This window comes from Gossypium hirsutum, chromosome D12 (genome assembly GCF_007990345.1).
Source record: "Gossypium hirsutum isolate 1008001.06 chromosome D12, Gossypium_hirsutum_v2.1, whole genome shotgun sequence".
NCBI classification, from domain to species: domain Eukaryota; kingdom Viridiplantae; phylum Streptophyta; class Magnoliopsida; order Malvales; family Malvaceae; genus Gossypium; species Gossypium hirsutum.
This window is the reverse complement of record NC_053448.1, coordinates 33,701,802-33,728,442: the sequence shown is the minus strand read 5'-3', so window position 1 is coordinate 33,728,442 and position 26,641 is coordinate 33,701,802. Positions and strand designations below refer to the sequence as shown.

Genomic DNA, 26,641 nt, shown 5'->3' with positions numbered 1-26,641 from the left:
TACGAGCTCAGTTTATAGAAACAAGGTCTTGATACCTTATTTTTTGAAACCACTTAACTTTCGAGACAAACTATAGTTGACTTATATAAATTAAATAATAATTATTACGAACTTGTACGTTGAATTTGTGGTCTTGAAACCACTATTTTCGACATCATTGAAAATGAGTTGTTAGAAAATTGACTCAATTAAATTATTGCCAAACTTATATAATTTTCTTTTGATTCAAATGTAATCTGATCGAGCTTTTGTTGAGCTAGTGGAGGGACCAATCAGATATATACAATTAGGTTCGAGTAATTACAAATATGCCTAGAAGAATCATTCTGATCATTCGCAATTTACTTAATCATGGAGGTAGTCCACAAAAAGTACTATAATTGAAAATTCTCTATTGTATACTCTTTACGAAAGCAAATCATCCAACTATTTTGCCCAATGACCTTATCATGTGTGTGTTACCCTTATATGATATCTTTGATTACTTTAAGTTAAATTTGTTCACTCAATACAATCTTATTTTATCTCATTTTCACCACTGTGTCTTCTTAATGATTAATATGATCACTGTCAAAAAATGACTGTGGTAAGTTGCTTGTTCGAGAACAAGCAACTCATTGTCATGTTCCATATTTATCAATCCACATAATGCCAATGAAAGGATTTCGTTAACTCTTTACTCAATCTATGAATTCCATTGTTGCTAGTAAACCCATGTAATACACAAGTCATGTACCCAACATACCGACTATGAGGTCGATCATCTTTAGAGCATAAGCCCCCACTTATATCAAAGCACATGAGTTACATATGCATGGTCAGTGACTAACTCATGATTTAGGTAAATCACACCATGAACGTCACAAGTGAATTAACTCACAAACGGATACAAAATTAATTCATCTTGGGTCTAGTCAAATGTATCGTTATTCCAATAAAGACATCTATGTCTCTACCCGTGAAGTCAACTACTCTGATAGCCAAGACTAGCCATCTCCCTAATTCAAATTGTAAACGACATAATAGGCCTTTTAAGTATTTAAATAAAATGCTCACTTTGATTCTTTTACGAGCTTGTTTAGATTATCTACTAAAGCAAGTTGTCTTTTAGTGGCAGTTACGAGATTACGGGATTACAGTGCCACTTATCTTCAGTTTGAACTTAGACAATCAATGAGTTAATATTTGCTTGTCACAATTTCTCTATGCATGCAAATCATGAAAGACATAAACACAAAAGACATAATGGTGAAATGTGAAATTAACTTTATTTATTCATCGTTCAAATATATAGAAAACAATTACATATTTACTACAATATGGGCATATTTCCCAACAATCTCCCACTTGCCCTAGTGAAGTAAATGTGTCATGTTTCGCATTCCCATATCATCGACGTGTTTGTTAAAACTCCTATTTACAAGAGTCTTAATAAACAAATTCATAAGCTTATGTTCAGAAGCTACTTTCACCATATCTACAATTCATTGTCTCTCGTATCAAGTGATACTTTTCATCAATGTGTTTTGTCCTTTTGTGACTTATCATTTCCTTAGTATTAGCTATTGCAACACTGTTATCACAATACAAGGTTATAGCTTTTTTCCATACCAAGAATGACTTCAAGATCAGTGAAGAACTTTCAAAGCCAAATCGCTTCTTTCGTTGCCTCAAAAGCAGCCACATACTCAGCTTCCATAGTAGAGTCATCAGTGTAAGTTTGCTTTATAGTTCTCCATACTATAGCTCTACTGCCTAGGACAAATACATTTCCTGATCTCAATTTCCTCGAATCTTTATAGGTTTGGAAGTCTGAGTCTATGTATCCAATAGGAGTAAGATTCTCCCCAGAATACATAAGCATATAATCCATGGTTCTTTTAAGATACCTTAATATACGCTTTACAACTTTTCAATGCCTTAGACCAATATTCGCTTGATATCGACTAACCATTCCCACTGTGAAACAAATATTTGAACGTATGCAGAGCATCATATACAGAAGGCTTCCAACTGTTGAAGCATATAGACAGTCATATACATAAGCATATACCTTACTCATATGCTCTCTCTTTTTTGCTATCTTAGGACAGTCATTCAAATAAAGGTGAAAACCCAATGCAATCGGTTGAGTGTCTGACTTCGCATCAGTCATTACAAACTATTCCAGTACCTTATCGATGTATGAAGCATGTGATAGAGCTATCATTTTATTCTTTCAATCCCTGAGGATTCGAATACCAAGAATATAACTAGCTTCATCCAAGTACTTCATGCTAAACTATTGAGATAACCACAATTTAGTCTATACAATTATCCTACATTTTTTGTGATAAGTAGAATATCATCGACATATAGAATGAGGAAGACCACCTTTTTGTCCCTTATATGTTTATAAACACAGGGTTTATCAGCATTTTGCTCAAACCTAAAATTCTTGATCATTTGATCAAATCTTTTATTACATGAGAGGGATACCTACTTAAGTCCATAAGTGGCTCTTAGTAATTTGCAAACTTTCTACTCATTTCCTTTGACAACATAGACAGTGGATTGAGCCAAGTAAATGGTCACATCAAGATAGCCATTCAAGAATGTTACCTTGACATCCATTTGCGAGATCTCATAATCTAGAGCAGTGGAAATGGATAAGAGTATGCGGATAGACTTAAGCATGGCTACTGGAGAGAAGGTCTCATGGTAATCGATGCTTTCTTTCTATGTGTAGCCTTTCCCTACAAGTCTAGCTTTATGTGTTTCCACTTTTCCTTCCGTATATTTCTTCTTTTTGTAGATCCACTTACACCCTATGGATTTAATCTCAACCAGTAAGTCTATAAGTTCCCACACTATATTGAATTTCATAGAATCCATCTCGGCATCTATGGTCTATTTTCAGAACTTGGAATCAACGTCCTGCATAGCCTCCTCGTAAGTGAGTGGATCATCATCCTCATGATTGGCTTCCGTATTATAAATACTACCATCATAGATGAAGAAGTGCAATTTCTTAGAAAATTTCCCACTACGATGGATTCCCCTATATTTTTGATCATTTGTAGGTCTTTCCACAACTTTTTTTGAGAATTGAACTTGTTGATTGTTCTACAACTCCCAAAAGCTCCTTGAGTGCCACTTTACTTCAACGCTTAAAGTTATGCATGTATCTTTCCTCAAGGAAAGTAGTATGAGTAGAAAATATATTCGTATTATCTTTCGAATTGTAGAATCATTCACCTTTTTTTCCTTTCAGATATCCTACAAACATGCAAAATTTTGTCCATGCATCCAACTTCTTTGCATACTTAGCTAGAACGTGTGTTGGACAACCCTATATTCTAAAGTGATTTAAAGTGGGTTTCTTTCCATGCCACAAGTCATAAGGTGTCTTATAGCAAGTTTTTTGTATCGCATATCTCCATAAGGAAGTAGGAAGTTGTGAATAGCTTAACATTAAATAAGCCATGTCAAGCAAGGTACTATTCTTTCTTTCAACTATGCCATTCTACTGTGGAGGCCCAATGTAGTCAACTGGGATAAAATCTCATTCTCTATGATGTATCCTAAGAACTCATCAGACAAGTATTGCCTACCTTGATCAGACCAAAAATTCTTTATAGATAAATCTAAGTGATTTTCCATTTTCACATGAAACTCTCAAAATTTGTCAAATGTTTCACTTTTTTGTGTATTAGATACACATATCCATATTGAAAAGAGTCGTTGATGAAAGTCACGTAATAATTGTAACCTCCTCAGACACTAATGCTCATGGGAACACATACATCAGTGTGCACAAATTTTAAAGGTTGATTGACCCTTGTACCTTTCACATTAAATGACCTCTTAATAATTTTAACATTCAAACAAGATTCACATTGTGAAAGACTAACTTCCTTAAGCATGCTTATGGAACCATCTTTCATGAGTCTAGTGATTCTTTCTTGGTTAATATGACCAAATCTTAAGTGTCATAGGTACCCCTCATTAGAATGAGAAGTTTTAAGCTTCTTATTTACCATTTTAGTTTGAAGCATCGAGTAGTTATTTGGTTTGATAAAATAAAGATTGTTTTCATCCATCCATTCTAGATCAAAAAACAATTTCTTTGAATAGCAATCCCTTTATTGAATGTCACAGAATAACCATCATTAAATAAACATGCTACAGAAATTAAGCTCCTCTTAAAATGAGGTACATAAAACACATCCTTTAAAACAATTTTCCTAAAATTATCAAAATTTAAAATAAGTTCTCCCAGTACTTCGACTATAACATAGCTCTCATCTGCAGTCCGCAACGAGAGGCTCCTATCATGCAGACTTTTCGTTTTTATAACAGCCTATTTTTCAGTGGTGTTAGAAACAGTAGTTTCGGGACCACAATTTCAACTAGTGAGTCAGTTAATATTTATTTAATATTTACAAGTCTATTATAATGTTGTATTAAATTTTGGTTAGAAAATTTTAACATTTAGATAGTTAATTAAATAGCAAGGACTAAATCGTAAAAGATAAAAAAAGTTCATCCTTATTTGTTTAAATGTGTTAATTTGGTAAAGAAACATTATTTGGTGGCTTTAAATGGCAATTAGATCATCTAAATTGTTAATGGATAGTTTTGGATAAGTTTTAATAAAATTGTAAGTTTAATGAAAGGTTAAATTAGTAATTAATAAAATAATTAAAGTGTTCAAGATATTCTATAAAATGGTTAATTAGGTTAAATTTTATTATATAGATCAAGAAACAAATCAACTGGACAATAATCGTGGAAAATGGAAGTTAGCGAAGTAAACATCAGTGTTGTGTTCATAGCCATTTTTGAGTAGGTAAGTTTGTAAGTTAAATAAAACTAATTCATTGCTGTTGTTGAGATTTAATATCTAGTTATGTGTGTAGTGATTTAGGTCAATTGCAAAATATATGTTATGTGGTGAATTGGATTAAATTATAATATTAGCTAAATTGAAAGTTATGATTGAAAATGGGAAATTACATGGATAAGTACTTGAAATGAAATAATATATAAATAATTATTTGATTTGGATATGAAACATGGCCCGTTTGAACCTTGTGAGTGCTTAGGATACAAATGACATGTCATTAGGGTTATTATAGTTTCGAGTGCTAGTATTGGATGTACTACTAATGGCTAAGGTCCTGAATTTGTTGTGTATTCTCCACAGCTCGTGCGAGTAGAATCATGTAACTTGACATCCCGACCCACAGCTCATGTAAGTAGGCCAATTTCACAGCTCTGTGACCATTTATAGTTATAGCTCATGTATGCATTCTCCCGCGTATCCAATGTTATTTCTCTATGGTTCATCGGGTATAAAGGATATATGAAAGAGTTATATGAACTTGTTATATGAAAATAGATTTAGGAAATGGATTCCTGAAATGAAAATGTGAAATGTTAAAAGAATATGAGATGATTGATTTATGTATCAAATACGTTTATTTGTGTGTGTACTATGGTATGTTAATGTTACATGTTTCATATATGAACTCACTAACCTTATGAGATTTGTGATGTGAATTGGGGATAAATGAACTCATGGTATTGTCTATGAAATTATTATGAAATGTTTAAATTGCATTAAACATAGTAAGTTTAAGTTTAAGTTAAATACGAACTTAATAAGCAAATATTTGCTTACAATCATTGTGTTTGGTTTCTTGTAGATCATCGAAAGTTATTGCTAGTTGGAAGTTCAAGTCGTTGCTCACACTATCCAATCAATGTCTTGGTGAAGTTTTGATCATTTTGCTTTTTAAGTATGTTGTGTTATGCTCTGGTTATGTCAATGTTGTTAAGGTGTTATTTAAATGGTACTTTTGGTTTAAGTATGTTCACGTATATCAAAGTGGTTTTAATCATGTTGTGTGAGATTGATTTGGAATGTGGTAAGGTGCTATGGCATGAATGATAGGTACATTTTTATGTTTGATTAATGTGGAATTTTTTGAATGTTTAAATTGTGGTACCAATGAGGGCATATTGGTTAGACACTTAGGTTTTTCTGATTTGGTATGTTTTAACATGTTTAAATGTGTTTTATTTGATTGAAAATGGCTGGAAATTATTTGACTTGGTACCTAATAAATGGTTGATGAATTGGCTTGTTTTATAAGTTATTTTAGATGAACATGGCCTGGGACACGGGCTGCCATACGGCTGTGTGCCACACACGGTCACCCCATAAGGTCATGTGGCCTATTTGATTTTTGGTGCAGGATTGGCCACACGGTCTCAGGGAGTTACACAGCTTGGCGACATGGCCTGTGACCCTAAGTTACACGGGCTCAGGTTGTTACACGGTTTGGCCACACAGCCATGTTTTTGAGCCACACGGTCTGGGCTCTGTCACACGGTTGTGTGACCCCTATTTTCAGTTCTTTCCATATTTTTCTGTTTTGTTTTAGGTTAGTCCTAACTTGTTTTTAAACTGATTTTTTGGTTATGTAAGCTCGTATTCATATATATGATATGAATAATGATTGGTTATGAATATTAGATATCTAAATTTATTTTCAATTTATTTTATTTTGATTTTGAATTTGTTAACTGTCATAATACTCTATAACTCTAATCTGATGACATGGACGGGTTAGGGGTGTTACATTTAGTGGTATCAGAGCTACAATTTAGTTGCTTCTCGGATTGAACGTAGCATGTAGTGAGTCTAGAAATACATGCCATTTTATAACCTATGATAGTGTGATGCCTCATGAATCGAACTGATTTTGTTTTTCAAATAGATAAAAGATGTCATCTGAATCCAACCGAGCTAATTTTGATGAAGCTGAGAGCAACGGTCAAGCTTGTGGAGACTTCTTTCACATGATGTTTGAATGGTTTATGGATTTTATGAGAACAAATCTGATGGCTTAACAACCTCTGGCTCATACCGTACCTCAACCTATACCTCTTAACGCTTAAGGTTTAGAAAAGGTACGAGCTCACAAGCCTCCTATCGACAAAATTCGTAAATATGGGGCTGAAGAATTTCACAGAAAAGCCAAAGATGATTTGGAAAAGGCCTAGTACTGGTAAGAAAATACCTTAAATGTATTAGATGAATTGTCATGCTCTCTCAACGATTGTCTGAGGTGTGTTGTCTTGTTATTAAAAGAAGAAGCATATCAGCAGTGGAACATGTTATCAACTATGGTACAAAAAGATTGGTTGGGTTGGGAATTTTTCCAAACTTATTTGAGAAAAAATATGTCAATCAGATGGTATCTTGATAAAAAGTGAAAAAGGTTTCTTGAGTTCAAATAGGGCCACAGAACTATAACTGAATACAAGAGAGAATTTCTTTTACTCAATAATTGTGCTCGTGAATTAATTCTAACAGAAGCTGCTACGTGTACTCGCTTTGAGGAGAGATTTGATTGAAGAGATCCAATTACTTGAGGGGCACTTGAGTTGAAAGAGTTCGTTGTATTAGTTACTAGACCTCAGAAAATGGAGGACATTAGTAAAGCGAAGAAAAATGTTGATTCAAAAGTTAGAGACACGAGTAAAAGGTGATTGGAAAAAATCTTCTCCTCTTCCTCGAAGAATGTAAAATAATCTCACAGTCAATTTTCAGCTCCATCAAGATTTTCTAGAAAGGACCATGGAAAATAAAGTAATCTGAGACCTTAGGCTACCTTTGTAGCCAGTGGTGGAGTGTTCGAAACTCCAACAAGACTGATTGCCAATATTGTAATAGGAAGCATTCTTGGGAGTGCCAGTTCAAGGAAGGATCTTATTTCAAATGTGGCTCATTAAATCAATTCTTTAGAGATTGTCCAAAAAGATCAGATAGGGACAAAGCTTAGAATGTATGATCAAGGGTTGCACCTTCTTAAGGTAGGCCACCTAAAAATAGTGGAAATACCAAAGTCAACAGAAGTGGAATGAAAGACACTATAGTACAATCCAAAGCACGAGCTCCTGCTAGGGCTTAAGCAATTTGAGCTCATGAGGGTGCTTCAACACCTGATGTCATCGCTGGTACATTTTCTCAATTTGATGTTACTATTTACGCTTTGATTGACCCAAGGTCAACTCACTCATATATCTACACTGCACTAGTAATAGATAAGAAACTACTAATAGAGTTGACTTAATTTGTGGTCAAAGTAACTAATCCAGTAGGTTAGTACGTGTTAGTTGATAAGATTTGTAGAAACTATCTACTGAAAGTTCAGGATTGTGATTTTTCAATTGATTTGATGCTTTTTCCATTTAATGAATTCGACGTTATTCTTGGCATGAACTGGTTGACTTTGCATGATGCAGTCCTAAATTGTAGATGAAAATAAATTATTTTGCAATTTCAGAATGGAGAAATAATCAATGTTGATCAGACAAAATAGACAGTATCACCAACATTATTTATACTTTGTTAACTAAGAAACTTGTAAGAAAAGGGTGTGAGGTGTATTTGGCATATATTTTAGATTTTCAAGTTTTAGAATCGAAGGTTGAATTAGTTCTGACTATTTATGATTTTACTGATGTATTTATGGAAGAGTTACCAAGATTACCACCGGTTAGAGAGGCTGAGTTGGCTCTTGAGTTAATGCTAGGAACTACTCCGATATCAATTTCTCCTTATAGAATTATCCCACCTAAATTAAATGAACTAAAAGAACAGTAGCAAGAATTGACAAATAGAGGATTTGTTTGGCCTAGCATATCTTCTTGAGGTGCGCCTATGTTGTTTGTTAAGAAAAAAGATGGGTCGATGCATTAGTGTATTGATTATCAGCAACCGAATAAAGTTACGATTAGAAATATATATGTTGCCTTACATTGATGATTTGGTTGATCAACTGAAAGGTCCAATAGTGTGTTCAAAAATCGACCTACATTATGGATATTATCAGCTTCGAGTTAAAGACACTGATTTGTCAAAAACAGCTTTCCAAACCAGGTATGGACACCATGAATTTTTAGTTATGTCATTCAGTTTAACAAATGCTCCAGCTGCATTTATAGACCCGTTAAACATAATTTTTTGGTTGTATTTAGATAAATTTATTTTTTTTCCATTAATGATATACTGGTTTACTCGAGAGATGATATTGAGCACGCCTAGCATTTGAGTATTGTATTGCAAACATTACGCGAGAAACAACTATTTGTGAAATTCAATAAATGTGAGTTCTGGCTTCGATAAGTTAGATTTTTGGGTCACGTGGTATCGGTAGATGGCATACGAGTTGATTCTAGTAAAATTTTAGCTATATTGAGTTGGAAACATCCGAGAAATGTTACTAAAGTAAGAAGTTTTATGGGTTTGGCCAAGTATTACAAATGTTTTGATTAAGGTTTCTCGATAATTGCATTATCATTGAAGAAACTACTACAAAAAGATGTTATGTTTGTCTGGTCTAAAAAATGTCAACAGAGCTTTGATCTATTAAAAGTGATGTTAACCAAAGCCCCTGTGTTAACTCAATCAGAGTCCGGTAAAGAATTTTATTATACAGTGATGCTTCATTCAGTGGTTTAGGTTGTGTCCTGATGTAGGAAGGAAAATTTGTAGCCTATGCTTCCCGATAGCTAAAACCTCACGAGAAAAATTATCTGACACACGATTTGGACTTTGCAGCTATCGTGTTTGCATTGAAGATTTGACAACATTATTTTATGGAGACAAGTGTCACATTTTCACCAATCATAAAAGCTTAAAATATCTAATGTCCTAAAAAGAATTGAATTTGTGACAACGTATATGGTTGGAGTTGTTAAAAGACTACGATTTAATTATCGACTATCACCCGAGAAAAGCTAATGTTGTTGCGGATGCTCTGAGTAAAAAATCATTGTCTGCATTGAAAGCTTTGAATGCTTATTTGACACTAGTTGATGATGGATGAATTTTGGTTGAATTAAAGGCTAAATTGATATTTTTACAACATATTCGTAAGGCATAAAACAAGATCTTGAGTTGGTTGCCAAACGGGAATAAGTCAGAAAACTGCTAGATACTGAATTTCATATTGGTGCTGATGATAGCTTGTACTTTTGTTACGTGTCATGTTGAATAAAGTAATAATGTGATAAGTGAGTATCATCTCACCAGGATCGGAATTGACTAAAATAATTGGTTATGTTATTATTATGAAATTGACTAATTAAACTGTGCAAAAGAAACAGGTAATTAATTGATAAAGAGATGTAATGAAGGATTAATAAAATTAATTATGACTAAAAATATGTTAGTGCAATTAAAATGACATGGTAATTCTCAAAGAATAAGTGGGAATGGTTTTGTACTATTGACTGATAAAGATTGGAATTACTCAGGCTTCTTTTTATAACATAATAATGCCATGGCAAAATCTTAACCATTCTATTGCTTAGGGAATCACTACTGAAGTCTGCTTATTTCGAAAGCCAGACTTTAAGGTATCATTCTGAGTTTTTGTATGTCTACAGAACTCAAGAATGATATCTAAATTTTTCTCCTTTTTCCCTATACAGATTGCAACTTCTATGTCTAGAGTGCTAGAAATATTCTTTCGAATACTTACCTGTATCAATCGATTATAATCCAATATAATTAATTTTTTTACAATTAAATCAGATCTAATAACATGGCACATAGTCATCTATGTCTAGATCTTGCATGCATGCATTAAAAATATCACAAATCGAATGAAATAGTATCCAGCTCAACAGCAAACCATGGGCATTAAAGATAATAAAAATTCACACAAAATAATTCCTACCTGAAGAAAATTAGTTCATGGGTTGAAAATTCAAACCCATAACAAAACCATTCAACATCATTTTTTAAATTCACGAATCACAAGTTCAAATAAAAAAATAAAGACAAAACTGCAGGAAGCTTTCGCTACTCCAACTTTCACTCTAATAATGAGATTTGATGCAAAACCCAAGGTAGATTTCTCTTCCCCTTCCTTGCGTCTATAATTCTAATCCTCTATAAGTTGCTATCCTTTCATCTCTTCTCTAAGAGTTCACGAGAATCTAATGCAGAGAGATAAAAATCTTTTTCTCATATTTTCTCTCTCTCTGATCCCCCTTTTCTGTTTTCTCCTTCCTTCTTTATAGGGTAGGTCCCTCCCTCTCAACATATTCCTTTTGCTTTCTCTTTTTCAGTGTGGTTTATCTAGTACAAGTACACCTGGTTGAGAGTGACGTGGACTGAGTGTTGCGTCATTTTCCTGGAATTTCCATGGCATTCGTGTTGGCAATCTAACCAACATTTTGTCATGGCAATATTTCACTTCCTTCATTTTCCTACTCTTTTTCTCTTCTCTTCTTTATCATGCACTTGCTTCTAACCACAAAAAACACATTTCTTCCCCAATAATAAAAGTAACAAATAATACAATGTATAGAGTAATCCAAGCTTTTTTATGCAATGTTCTAAAAATATCTAAAAATGAAAACATATTTACTTAATTAGAAATAGTTAATTCAATCTAGAGGCTTGAAATATAACTCTTTTCAAGAGTTATCACACCCCCAAACCTGAATTATTGCTTGTCCTCAAGCAATATGTATATGACTATGCATGAATGTATGAATATTTGCCAAAACACACAGTAACCATTTGCACTGTTGAATCATATGAAGTATATTTAATACCTCTATTCTCAGCAATGTTCTAACAAAAAAATTTGTTCGAGTTTTATAGGCTTGTTTAGCAAATGAAGAGCAGAAAATGTTTCCTAAAGATAAAAGTTCCTAAATAATTATGCAAGCCTAACTATAGCAGACCTCTTCTAATGAATTTAGAATATCTTTCCTCTAAAATCAGTTTCACTATTCTCACTTATTCAATCATTACAAATATTATTTTCTATAGGGAATTCACATTATCACATGGTTTCTTTACTTGACAATCTCAATGGAGTATACACTAGATTACCTGGTAGTATATCATGCCACAATTTGAATGCATTTCACTCATAAAGCTAAGGCTCTTAACTAAAGAGATGGATGGAGCAAACAAATACCTCCTTAGCTAATCAGCGTATTACTACAGTGGAGTGTCCTTAAATTATTAAAAAAATTTACTCACTCTTATTTGAATTCATTTTTCTAATCAACAATATGATGGAGAAAAAAAAGCATTACTGACCTACTCAACAGTTTCAAACATTGGAGTGTAAAACTATTGCTAAGGTATTCCTTCTCATTTGTAACCAAATTATTGAATTTAGGTTCAAGAAATTCTAAATGCATTAAAAGAACCCTACTACAGATTTAATTGCATTGATACTTAAGTTATTCTACCTTTAGGAATCAATTTTCAAACAACTATCCTAACCTAAACATGTTTAATCAACTTCCAGAATTTTCTAAATTAGCTGAAGAGTTATTATCCTCATTGAACATCACCATTATCAATATACTCAGCATAGTTTGATAGTTATTTGGCATTTGTATGTAATGACGAAATAAATTACAAAATGCATGACTATTAAAACATCTATCTATGGTATACTTTATGTACAACACAACACACTCCCAAACCTAAGGGATGCATTGTCCTTAATGCATGAACAATGAAATATGTCAAAATGAAAAACAACAACTAGTAATTAGAAAAAAAATGTCATGATAACTAAATATGAATGCATGAAACATATAGTATAAAATGAAAGAAAAAAACAAAAGCTTGGATAGATTTTATTGGCAGCACATTTGTAGCGCTACTACCTTTCTACTTCACCAGCATCAACTTAAACAGATTTTTCGATAGCTCTCTTGAAGCACTTCCATTTTAACTGGTTAATAAGTACCTCTTTTTCGTCATCAGTGTCTGACTTCGTGAGATCATCAATCAGTTGATGAATTGCACGTTCTTGTTCTATCATAGGTGTAGTAGTCAGCATAATGGTGGTGTCTGTAGGTGTAGTAGCTTGAGTCACATCATCGTCACCCTTCGCAGACTCAACATGGACAGATTTGATTTTCTTCACTTCTCCTTCTTGTTCTGTGGTATTCTTCTCCACAATGGTTTCTTCGCCATCGTCATCATCATCATCATCATCTGGCTCCAACAACAATTCCTTAGGAAAAATAAGGAATGGAGGCATGGGTCGAGTAAAGTTCTTCTGAAGAGATTTCTTTATGGCCTTATCTCTTCATCAGACATACCCCCAAAATAGAGCCATTTCCTCTTAAGCTCAGCCAAAATCAGTGGCCAGCCTTTGTTGGTCTTTCTCTAGTTTCTAGAATTATTACTACAACATCTCAAGCGCATCAATCACTTTTTGCTCAAAGTTACTATGAGATGTTGATGGAGCAATATCAGTATTCAAAGGTGGTGGTGATGTAGATGTGGATATGGATCTTAGATGCCTTGGCATTTCCTCCCCAGAAAATCATAGGGTGAGTTGCTTTTTGATGGCTCCTTTGTTGGGGATTGTGTCTTTATTCATTTGATTAGGAACCTTCACTCTTGACAAAGTGCTATAATGAAGGATGAAAAATTTAAAGTACTAGTATTCTTCTGAGAGCAGTAGTGGACTTCTCTAACAATAATGCTTCCAACATTGATCTTTTTTCCTATCACAATCAAGGAAATGATTGAGTTATGAGTACAAGGGATGAGACGAGTTTTAAGGAAATATACCAGACTCTGCAGTGAGGCTTCGATGATACGCAATCAATGGAAAACAGTCATTTCTAGAAACTATCCACTTCATCCCCTTGACAAATAAATCTGTCAATACTTATTGGAGTCCTTCAGTGGTCATAGTCTTGACAAATTGAGCGTGTTCATCAGGGCTGTCAATTAACCCATATTATGCATTAATAGAGTTTTTATCGAACATCACCGAGACATTGTGCAAATATATAAAATCAATGTCTAGAGAGGTTAGATGAGCATAAAACTCTTTCACTACCTTGGTGAGGACATCATCAGGGTGGCTTGGTGAGAACACCAATGAGATTTCAATTTCCTAGAAAATAATTTAAGTTTGGAATTGAATAATAGGACCTGTTGTCCAAGTCCAAATTGTGGTGGCAAAATTTTGCTATCATGCCATCGCTTATTCTTTTCTTAGTATAGCTTGGCATTCTTATAGGCTTGTGCTTGAAATTCTTCCATCTCATTCAACTCCAACAGGCGTTTGGTACCAGCAGCACTCAAATCCGTATTCAATTTCTTAATAGCCCAATATGTCTTATGTTCAAGTTCAATGGGCAAATGACAGGGTTTCCCATAAACAAGCTTGAAGGGCGACATCATCAATGGTGTCTTGAATGTAGTACGATATGCCTATAAAGCTTCATCCAATTTAGATGACCAATCTTTCTAGTTGGGATTGACTACCTTCTCCAAAATTTGTTTAATCTCTCTATTAGAGACTTCCGCCTGCCAATTTGTCTAGGGATGGTATGTTGTGGCAATTTTATGTTTAACTCCATACATGTTCAGAGCATAACAACTAATTTGCAATCAAAGTGTGAACCTTCATCACTAATTAGAGCACAATGAGTACCAAACCTGGTAAAAATATTCTTATAGAGAAATTTTAGTATCGATTTGGCATCATTTGTTGGTAAAGCAACAACCTTAACCCACTTAAAGACATAATCAATAGCTAGAAGTATGTATGCATTGCCCCAAGAAGGTGGGAATGGTCCCATAAATTCAATTCCCCAAACGTCAAGTAGTTCCACTTCTAAAATAGTTTGCAAGGGCATCTCATACCTCCTCGATAGATTTTCAATTCTTTGATAGCGATCGCAAGCCTGGCAAAATTCATGAGCATTTTTCAACATGGTTGGCCAATAAAAACCAGACTGGAAAATTTTTTTCGCAGTTCTCATGCCCCCTAAGTGCCCTCCGGATGGTACTGAATGACAATGAAATAAAATACTTTGAATCTCGTCATCTGGAACACACCTTTGATTTATCTGGTCTGTACAGTGTTTGAATAAAAATGACTCATCCCAATAATACTGCTTGGCATCATGGAGAATTTTTTTCATCTTTGATTTGTGAGGTCAGCTGGTAGCATTCCACTAACAAAAAATTTACAATATCAGCATACCATGGTAATGTCATAGAAACTAGCAGTTACACATCTAGAAAATCATCCTGAATATGTTGAATATTACCGTCTTCATTTCCTGCTTCAATTCGAGACAAGTGATCAACCACTTGATTTTCTATGTCTTTCCTATCTCTAATTTCAAGATCAAGTTCCTGCAATAACAATATCCATTGAATCAACCTAGGCTTGGCATCTTTCTTGGTCACCAAATATTTAATAGCAGAGTGGCCCGTATAAACTGTAACTTTGGTGCCTACTAAATAAGCTCTGAATTTGTCGAAGGCAAATACCATAGCTAATAACTCCTTCTTAGTGGTAGTATAATTTAACTATGAATCAGTCAACGTACGACTTGCTTAATAGATAGCATGGAATACCTAGTTCTTTCTCTGCCCAAGTACTGCCCCTACGACAAAGTCACTGGCATCGTACATAAGTTTGAAAGGTAGAGTCCAATCTACTGTTATGACTATTGGTATTGTAAGTAGCCACTTTTTCAACTCCTCAAATGCTTGTAAGCACTGATCATCAAAATTGAAAGATTTGTTGTGTTCTAAAAATGTACACAGGGGTTTTGATATTTTTGAAAAATCTTAGATGAATCATCTATAGAATCTTGCATGGCCAAGAAAACTATGATTACCTTTAACTATGGAGGGTGGTGGAAATTTCTCAATAACTTCAATTTTTTCTTTGTCGATGATAATTCCTTGATGTGAAATTTTATGTCCCAAAACAATGCCTTCACAGACCATGAAGTGGCATTTCTCCCAAATGAGAACAACGTTGGTTTCTTCACACCGACAAAGAACTAACTCCAAAATTTTTAAACAGTCTTCAAAAGTATCGCCAAACACTGAGAAGTCATCCATAAAAACTTCTAAAAGTTTCTCCACCATGTCCAAAAATATTGCTATCATGCAACATTAAAATGTTGCAGGGGCATTGCGTAATCCAAACTGCATTCGTCGGAACGTATAAGTTCCATAAGGACATGTGAATGTGGCCTTCTCTTGACTAGGAGCAGCTATGGCAATCTGGTTATACCCTGAATAACCATCTAAAAAATAATAGAAGGCTTTCCCAGCTAATTTATCTAACATCTATTCGATAAATGAAAGAGGAAAATAGTTTTTCCTTGTTGCTTTGTTGAGCTTCCGACAGCCTATACAAACCCTCCATCCCGTGACAGTACTAGTAGGACTGAGTTCGTTGTTATCATTACTTACACGGTGACACCCCTTTTTTTGGTACACATTGAATTGGGCTCACCCAAGAACTATCTGAATTTGGGTATATGATTCTAGCATCCAACCATTTGATAATCTCCTTTTTGACAACTTCCTTTATAATGGGATTCAATCTTCTCTACTAGTTGATAGATTTTCCATGGCAATCCTCCAATAATATTTTGTTCCTTTGATATCTGCAATCGTCCATCCCAATGTTTTCTTAGATTTCTTTAAAACTATCAATAATTGAGCGTCTTGATCTAATTTCAATGCCACAGAAATAATTACTGACAATGTGTTATTGTCTCCCAAGTAAGCATACTTCAAATATGTTGGCAAAGGCTTCAAGTCCAATTGAGGAGGATCTTCTATGGATGGCCAAAGTGGTTTAAAAGATCAGTCAGATAAATTTAATCATTCAAAACTTCTCCTCACTCCAGTCTCGATTTGCTTAACATCCATCAGTTCACCAAGCTCTTCAATCATTTTTGCTTCAATTAACTCAATTGAATCTACATCATTATTACAATGATTGTGATAAAAATCAACAATTTCTTCTTGAACTATTGTGTCACAATCTCCATAGTGTGACATTCTTCATATGTATTTGCACACTTCATAGCATCGAAAACATTAAAAGTTATTTGCTAATCATTAACTCTTATAGTAAATTCACCTTTTTTAACATCAATTAATGTTCTGGCAGTTGCTAGAAAAGGTCTCCCAAGTATTATTGGTACCTCTTTATCAGCCTCACATTCCAAAATAATAAAATATGCTGGAAAAGTAAATTTATCAACTCTTACCAACACGTCTTCTATTTTACCTTTTGGATGTGCACATGAGCGATTAGCTAGTTGCAAAGTGACAGTTATAGGTCTTGCCTTCCCTATCCTAAACTTCCTTAAAATAGACATAGGCATTAGATTTATACCCGTACATAAATCGTGTAGTGTTTTACCAATATAATGGTTTCTAATAGAGCAAGGTATAGTAAAACTCCCTGGATCCTTCAGTTTTTGTGGCAATTTGTTTCTCCGTATTGCTGTGCATCATTTAGTGAGAGCAATAGTTTCTTCTTTGATAAGATATCTTTCATGAATTTCACATAGTTGGGCATTTGTTCCAATGCTTCCACCAACTGTATGTTGATATGTAGTTGCTTCAGGACATTCAAGAATTTTTTGAATTGAAAATATTGCCTAGATTTTTGGAAACGCTAAGGAAAAGGTGATGGTGTCCTTTCTTCCATTTACTGAGGTTGTTTTCCCGTACCATTTTTATTGGCAATACAAGGTGAATCTACTTCAATATTTTTCGGTTGCTCTTTTCCTTTGTAGCCTGCTCCACTTCTAATTCTGAATTCTTCTTATTTGTGAAATCTAAACTACTTTCTTCAATAGTGGTGTCATTAACAACTCCTGATAGCTGCGTACCACTTCCGAGTGTAATAGTTTTACACTGTTCCTTTCCTTGAGATCATGAATTTTCGATATCACTCAGCAGTGCTTCTTGCGATCTTGAGCTTAATGTTTTGGTAATTTTCCCCACTTGATTCTCTAAAGCTCTTAAAGATACAGCTTAACTTTGAATGATAGCATCATTCTTGACCATATATTCTTTTAATAGATCTTCCATCCATGAAGAACTTAAAGTTGAATTTTACTGAACATTTTGTTGTGGCATGAGTTGGTTGTATCCAAGTGGTGCACCCACAACATTTTGTCGAATAGCATTGCTAGAATTTCCCACCCCTGGATTACTCCAATCGAAGTTAGGATGTTGCTTCCACCCCAGATTATATATGTTCAAATATGGGTTGTTGTTGTTGTGTTTGAAATTTCCCATATAATAAATTGAGGCTGGATTTGATAGGCATTCATCAAAAACATGATCTTCTCTGCAGTAAACACGTGCTAACTTGGCTGCTTTTATTTCCTGCACTACTACTAGTCTTTTCAGTGTTTTAATCGTATTTGTTAAAGACGGTACTTAAGCTATTAAGGAAGTGATTGCATCAAATTCCATTGCTCCAAAAGCTCTTCTGCCAGTCCCTACTCTGGTAGTGGGGTATTGATAATCATTGTTTGTTATCTTCTCCAAAATTTCATATGCTTCATTATATGATTTATCGAGTAAAGCCTCATTGGCAAATGCATCAACCACTATCATTGTGTGCACATTCAATCCATTGTAAAACATTTCCATTTGTGTCCAATGTTGGAAACCATGCATTGGGAATTTTCTAATTAATTCCTTGAATTGCTTCCATGCTTTATGTAATGGTTCGTCCTCATATTGTAGAAAGGACGTAATATCATTTCTCAGTTTGGCATTCATGCTCGGAGGATTATATCTCAATAAAAACCTTTGACAAAGTTCATTCCAAGATGCCACAGTACCTGACGGTAATGCATTTAGCCATGCTTTGGCATCATCTCGCAATGAATAAAGGAATAACTTCAGTTTCAGAGCATCTTCAAGAACACCCTGTTGCCTGAATGAATCACAGACTTTCAAAAAGAGTCTTAAGTGTAACCTTGGATCCTCAGTAGGCAATCCACTAAACTGCCCCACTGTTTGTAACATTTGAAACATCACTAGCTTTAATTCGAAATGCTAAGCCTGAATATGCGACCTGACAATTCCTAGACTCAAATCATCTAGGATCAGCACTAAATGTTCTCTGATGGGTCTGTCTCTGTCATCTATTATTCGAGGAATATCAACATCCCTTCCTTCCTGATGTAATGCCTCTATTGTAACCTGATCATTTCTAATTCATTCCATTTCTCATAATTCTTTTCACCTTCTTCTCAAGGTTTTTTCAATTTCTGGTTCAAAAGAATACTCTCCAATTGCAGAAATATCTCAATTCATGCACAAACAAGAATCCTGAAAAACAAAAAAAAATCAAAACACTAATTAATTTAAACTAGTAAAATTAAAGATATAATAACACAACAAATATTTCACTAAAATTGTCAATCCCCGACAACGACGCCAAAAACTTGTTACGTGTGAATGTGTAATGCGAATGTGCAAGCATACACGTTGAAACAAGTAATAAAGTGATGGGTGACTATCGTCTCCAAAGGGATCAAAATTGACCAAAATAATTGGTTATGCTATTACTACGAAATTGAGTAATTAAACTATGCAAAAGAAATGGGTGATTAATTGAAAAAGAGATGTAATGAAGGATTAAAAAAATCAATTTTGACTTAAAATATGCTAGGGCAATTAAAATGCTGTGGAAATTCTCAAAGGATAAGGAGGAAAGGGTTTGTACTGTTGACGATATCAATCCAGATTTTTCTCCTTTTCCCTATACAGGTTGCAATTTCTATGTCTAGAGTGCTACAAATATTCTTTCGAATACTTGCCTATATCAACCGATTATAATCCAATCTAATTAATCTTTTTAGAATTAAATTAGATCTAATAACATGCCACATAGTCATCTATGTCTAGAGCTTGCATGCATGCATTAAAAATAATCACAAATCGACTGAAATAGTATCCAACTCAACAACAAACCGTGAGCGTTAAAGATAATAAAAATTCGTCCAAAATAATTCTAACCCAAAGAAAATTAGCTCATGGGTTGAATATTCGAATCCATAAAAAAACCCATTCAACATCATTGTTTAAATTCACGAATCACAAGTTCAAATAAAAAATAAAGGCAAAACTATGTGAAGCTTTCGCTACTTTAGCTTTCACTCTAATAATGAGATTTAATGCAAAACCCAAGGTAGATTTCTCTTCCCCTTCCTTACGTTTGTAATTCTTCTCCTCTATAAGCTACTAGCCTTTCCTCTCTTTCTCTAAGATTTCATGAGAATATGATACAGAGAGATAAAAACCTTTTGTCTCCCTTTTTCTCTCTCTCTCTCTTCGATCCCCCTTTTCTCTTTTCTCTTTCCATCTTTATAGGCTAGGTCCCTCCCTCTCAGCATATAGCCTTTGCTTCCTCTTTTTTAAGGTGGTTTATCTGGTACAAGTACAGCTGGCTGAGAGTGATGTGGATTGAGTGTTACGTCATCTTCCTCGAATTGCCATGGCATTCGTCTTGGTAATCTAACCAACATTTTGTCATGGCAATATTTCACTTCCTTCATTTTCCTACTCTTTTTCTCTTCTCTACTTTATCCTACACCTGCTATTCACCACAAACAACACCTTTCTTCCCCAATAATAGAAGTAACAAATAATAACATGTATAGCATAATCCAAGTTCTGTTATGAAATGTTCTAAAAATATCTAAAAAATACAAACATATTTACTTAATTACAAACAATTAATTCAATCTAGAGGCTTAAAATATAACTCTTTTCAAGAGTTATCAACTTTCAAAACAAATTGTGTGTTCCATAGAATTCTGAAGTTAAACGAGAAACTTCGAAGGAAGCTCACTACATCGTTTATTCGATTTACCCTGGTAGTAATAAAATGTACAGTGACTTGAAACAATTATACTTGTGGCCAGGTATGAAATGTGAGATCTCAAAATTTGTATCAAAATGTTTGATTTTTTAGCAAGTTAAAGTCGAGCATCAGGTATCTTTGGTGTTCCTATAGCCTATTATGATTCCGGAATGGAAGTGGGAACAAGTTACCATGGACTTTGTGTCAGGGTTATCATTATCACCAAGAAAGAAAGATGTAATTTAGGTTGTTGTTGATCATGTGACTAAATTTGCACATTTCAATCTCGTGCGCACTGATTATTCAATTGATAAATTAGTAGAATTATATATTTCTGAAATCGTCAGATTACACGGTGTACCATTGTCAATTATTGCTAATTGCGATCCATGATTCACCTCTCGATTCTGAGGTAAACACATAAAGCTTTGGACACTAAATTAACTTTCAGTACAACATATCATCTACAAACAAACAACTAGTATAAGAGAGTGATTCAAATACTCGAAGATATGCTTCGTTGTTGCATTCTTAAATTCGAAGGTAACTGGGAAAATTTTCTTCTGTTGGTTGAATCTGCTTATAACAACAGTTTGCAGTAGAGTATTAAAATGGCCCCGTACGAAGCTTTGTATGGTTGAAAATATAGAACTCTGTTATACCAAACCGAGTTGAGTGAGAAAAAGCTTTTGGGTACCGACTTGAATCATGAAATCGAAGAAAAAGTAAAGATGATATGAGATTGTTTGAAAGCTACTTCTGATCGTGAAACTTCGTATATCGATTTAAAAAGAAAAGACATTGAGTTTCAGGTTACCGATAAAGTGTTCTTGAAAGTGCCGTCTTGAAAGAAGGTTATCCATTTTGGTTAAAAGGGAACACTTAGTCCACGATTTATTGGTCTGTATGAAGCTATCAAGAGAATTGAGCCAGTAGCTTATTGTTTAGCTTTACCGTCAGAACTTGAGAAAATTCACAATGTGTTCCACGTGTCCATGTTGAGGCAGTACACACATGATCTCTCACATGTGACTTTGTCGGTTGATGTGGAGTTAAAGCCTGATATGTCGTATAGTGAGGAACCGGTTAAAATTCTGGCTCAAGAGAGCAAAGAGTTGAGAAATAAACGTATAGGTTTAGTTAAGGTTCCTTGGCAACACCACGGGGTTGAGTAAGCTACCTAAGAACCGGAAGAAACTATGAAATTGAAATATCTGAACCTTTTCTCTAATAAGATTTTTTATGATGAAATTTCCTTTACAGGGGAGAGTTGTAACAACCCGTTTTTAGTGGTGTTAGAAATAGTGATTTTGAGACCACAATTTTGATTAGCGAGTCAGTAAATATTTATTTAATATTTGCAAGTCTATTATAGTGTCGTATTAAATTTTGGTTAGAAATTTTTAACGTTTAGATAGTTAATTAAGTAGAAAGGACTAAATTGTAAAAGATAAAAAAAAGGTTAATCACTATTTGTTTAAATTTGTTAGTTTGGTAAAGAAACATTATTAGGTGGACTTAAATGGTAATTAGAACATATATATTTTTAATGGACGGTTATGAACAAGTGTTTAATAAAATTGTAACTTTAATGAAAGGTTAAATTAGTAATTAATAAAATAATTGAAAATTCAAAACAAAAATAACATCATCATCTTCATTAGACAACCACCGAAATTTTAGAACAAAACTCCATGGGAGAAGCTTCAAGTTTGGCTATAAAATCTACCTTGCATGTGAGTGAAATTTTAGTTCGTTTATAGTAATATTGATGTTTTTTAAATCATTGTAGCTTAATTTATCTAGATCGAGGACTATTTTTCGATACTGATAAGTTTTGCAATTTGGCCATTGATGTTTTTGAAGCTTTCTAGTTGTTAATGGTTTATTTTGAGGATTGATGATGATTTTAAACTATTTTGTAAAGTAATTTTGGTTAGTTTTGAATTTAAGGACTTAATTGTTATAATTCCAAAATTTGCATGGTTTAATTAAAAATATTTAGTTTTTTAGGGTCTATTTAGGGACCATTAAGAACTCGAAACTAGTCTTTTTGGGTCAACTGTGAAAATTTTGCACATTTTGATTTAGAGACTAAATTTTAAAAAGGGTGAAATTTCATGGCAAAATTGTAAAATTTAACAAGAATATGTATATGCATAAATTGAAGTGTCCAAGCTATTTTTTTTAAATGGTTAATTGAGTTAAATTTTATTATATAGATCAATAAACAAATCAACCAGACAATAATCGTGGAAAAGGGAAGTTTGCGGAGTAAACATCAGTCTTGCATTCACAGCCATTTTTGAGTAGGTAAGTTTATAAGTTAAATTAAACTAATTGATTATTGTTGTTGAGATTTAATATGTAGTTATGTGTGTAGTTATTTAGTTCATTTGCTAAATATATGTTATGTGGTGAATTGGATTAAATTATAGTATTAGCTAAATTGAAAGTTATAATTGAAAATAGGAAATTACATGGATAAGTACTTGAGATGAAATAAAAATAATTATATGATTTGGATATGAAACATGGCTCGTTTGAACCTTATGAGTGCTTAGGATACAAATGACATGTCATTAGGGCTATTATAGTTTCGGGTGCTAGTATTGGATGTCCTACCGATGGATGAGGTCTTGCATTTGTTGCAGAGTCTTTATAGCTCGTGTGAGCAGCATCGTGTAGCTTAACATCCCGACCCATAGCTCGTGTGAGCAGGCCCATTTCATAATTCGTGTGAGCATACTCCCACCTATCCAATGTTATTTCACTATGGTTCATAGGTATGAAAGGATATATGAATGAGTTATACGAATTGGTTATATGGAAATAGATTTAGGAAATGGATTCTTGAAATGAAAATGTGAAATGTTGAAAGAATATGAGATGATTAATTTATGTATCAAATATGTTTATTTGTTTATGTACTATGGTATGTTAATGTTACATGTTTCATATATGAACTCACTAACCTTGTGAGCTTTGTGATGTGAATAGAGGATAAATGAAATCATGGTATTGTGTATGAAATTATTATGAAATGTTTAAATTGTATTAAATACGGTAAGTTAAAGTTTTTAAGTTAAATACAAACTTACTAGCAAAGATTTGGTTACAATCGTTGTGTTTGATTTCTTGTAGGTCATCGGAAGTTATTGCTAGTTGGAAGTTCAATTCGTTGCTCACACTAGACTTACTCATGGGCTGGGCCATCCGGCTCGAAGGCCCACCCAAAAAGTGAGAGGGTTTGGGCAAAAATATAGGCTCGAAAAATGGGCTTGGGCAAAAAAAGGCTCGTTTAAAAAATGGGTCTAGCCTAGAGTAAGTCATTTTTGGCCCAGACTCGACCCAGCCCACTAGAATTCACAAAAGGACAAAAAAAATCTACTTTTTTGTTGTTTTAATGTTATTTTCTTGTTATTTTCTCCCAATTTTGTTACCATTTCACTATTATGTTACTATTATTTTGTTGTTATTGTTTGGATATTGTATAACACTTATTTTAGTGTTAATTTTGTTATTATTTTAGAGGCATTTGCTTGTTAAGTTGCATCTATCTTAGTGTTATTTAAGTATACATATTTTTTAAAATTTATTTTCAATTTGTTAGGAAATATTTATTTTAATGTTTTTAGTATTTTTTATGTATTATATATATTTAAAAATTATATAAAAATAATATAAAAATATTAATATGGGCAGGCCGAGCCTGGGTTTTAGCATATTTATCTGGACCGAGCTTGGGCAAAATTTTAGGTTCATTTTTTGGGCCGGGTCAGGCCTAGCAAATGAGCCTAATTTTTTTTTTTGGCCTGGCCCAGCCCATGAGCACATCTAGCTCACACTATCTAATCAACGTCTTGGTGAAGTTTTAATCATTTGCTTTTTGGTTATAAGTGGCATGTACTAGGAGTTTTCAAGTTTAACACATATAACTATGTTGTGTTATGCTTTGGTTATGCCAATGTTGTTAAGGTGTTATTTAAATGGTACTTTTGGTTTAAGTATGTTGATGGATGTAAGAGTGGTTTAAATCATGTTGTGTGAGATTGATTGTGGTAAGGTGCTATGGTAAAAATGATACGTACATGTTTATTTTTGATGAATGTGAAATGTTTTGAATGTTTGAATTGTGTGTCAATGAGGGCATATTGATTATGCACTTAGGTTGTATGATTTATTATGTTTTAAGCATGTTTAAATGTGTTTTGAATGTGTGAAAATGGTTGGAAATGGTTTGGCTTGGTACCTAAGAAATGGTTGATGAATTAGCTTATTTTAGAAGTTATTTTAGGTGTAGAAGGCCTGGGACATGAGCTATCACACAGCCGTGTGCCACACACGGTAACCCCACATGGCCATGTGGCCTATTTGATTTTTGGTGTAGGATTGCCCACACGGCCTCAGGGAGTTACACAACCTGGTGACACGACCTTGTGACCCTAAGTTACACTGACTAAGGTTGTTACACAGTTTTGCCAAACGACTATGTGTTTAAGACACATAATCTGGGCTCTGTCACACAGCCGTGTGACCCTTGTTTTTAGTTTTTTCTATATTTTTCTATTTTGTTTCAGATTAGTCCCTACTTGTTTTTAAATTTATTTTTGGGTTATGTAAGCTCAATTTAAAGCCCGTATTTGTATATATGATATGAATAATGATTGGTTATGAATATTTGATATTTAAATTTATTTTTGAATTATTTTCTTTTGTTTTTGAATTTGTTAACTGTCGTAATACTTTGTAACCCTAACCCAACATCAAAGATGGGTTAGAGGTGTTAAAATTTTGCTAAACCTCTGTAAAAAATACACACATTGTTAGTTGCTCTAGAATCAATAACCTTGTTGTCAATTGATTCTTCCACTAAGCAAGCTTCAACCATAAAGAGTTTCATACCTTTGCCCTTTTCGGCTAGGTAATCCAAATACTCATTATAGTTTGAGCTGAAGTGTTCTTTCTTGTTGTAGAAGAAACATTTGATCTATTTAGGATCCTTTTCCTTCTTTGTCTTCTTCTTATCCACACAAGGTGGAACAAAAAACTTAGCCGGTTTCTTGTTTCCCTTAACTTCCTACTTTCCCTTAGAGGATAAGGGGCCGACAACTAAGTTTGCCTCAGGTTTCTCCTAAGCTGACTTACCACCATTCAGCATCAACTCATAATATTATAATTCCTTCATGAGCTGAGTTAAGGTAAGCATCTTATTTCCCAAGTTTTAAGCAAGCCTGAAGCCAGCGAACTTATTGGTCAAGGATTTGAACACTATTTCAATCTAAGTGTTCACATCTAGTTCAACCCCATTGTCATTTGCTTCCGTAAAGAATTACATAAGCATAAGAATATGTTCTTTGAACGGAGTGTCGGGTTTTTTGGAAAGTTCATCAAATTGGTAATAGCAGATTGTTGAGCCAATGCGACTTGGCTGCCGAGCAAATCCTCCAAATTTGTCATGATCTCTTTGGTAGTACGAAAATTCTCGTATTGCTTTTGTAGTACACTACTCATGCTCACAAACACATAACATCAAGCAATTGAGTCAATATATCTCCAATGATTTCTTGCTTTGGGTTGAGCTTCAGGTGGGTAAGGTTCGTAACGGATAAATTTGTGTTTCTCACAGTTGAAAACTATCAACAAGTTTCATTTCCATTCTCGAAAGTTATCCCCATTCAATTTATTCTCAATAAGAAGGCTAATAAGAGTAGTAGAGGGCATATTTGAATTGAAAAATAATAAAGATTCACTAATTACTATCTTTGTATTAAGAAAATATTTTAATTTCAGCAACATATCAAGAATGCAGTATGATGCATGTGCCTTCTATTAAAACCTTGAAAATATTTTTTTTTGTTACAATCATTCTCACACCCATCAATCATGTCGCTTGGAGTCCCATGATTAACTAGCAAGAACAT

General features: G+C 33.8%; 1 non-coding gene across 1 annotated transcript; it reads left to right on the top strand.

The window, feature by feature from the left end:
* Nucleotides 1-18,509: 18,509 nt before the first annotated feature.
* On the top strand, nt 18,510-18,616 carry LOC121224891 (small nucleolar RNA R71). The gene has a single exon (XR_005922633.1). It is a non-coding gene; the product is annotated as a small nucleolar RNA R71 (small nucleolar RNA).
* The last annotated feature ends 8,025 nt before the right edge of the window (nt 18,617-26,641 follow it).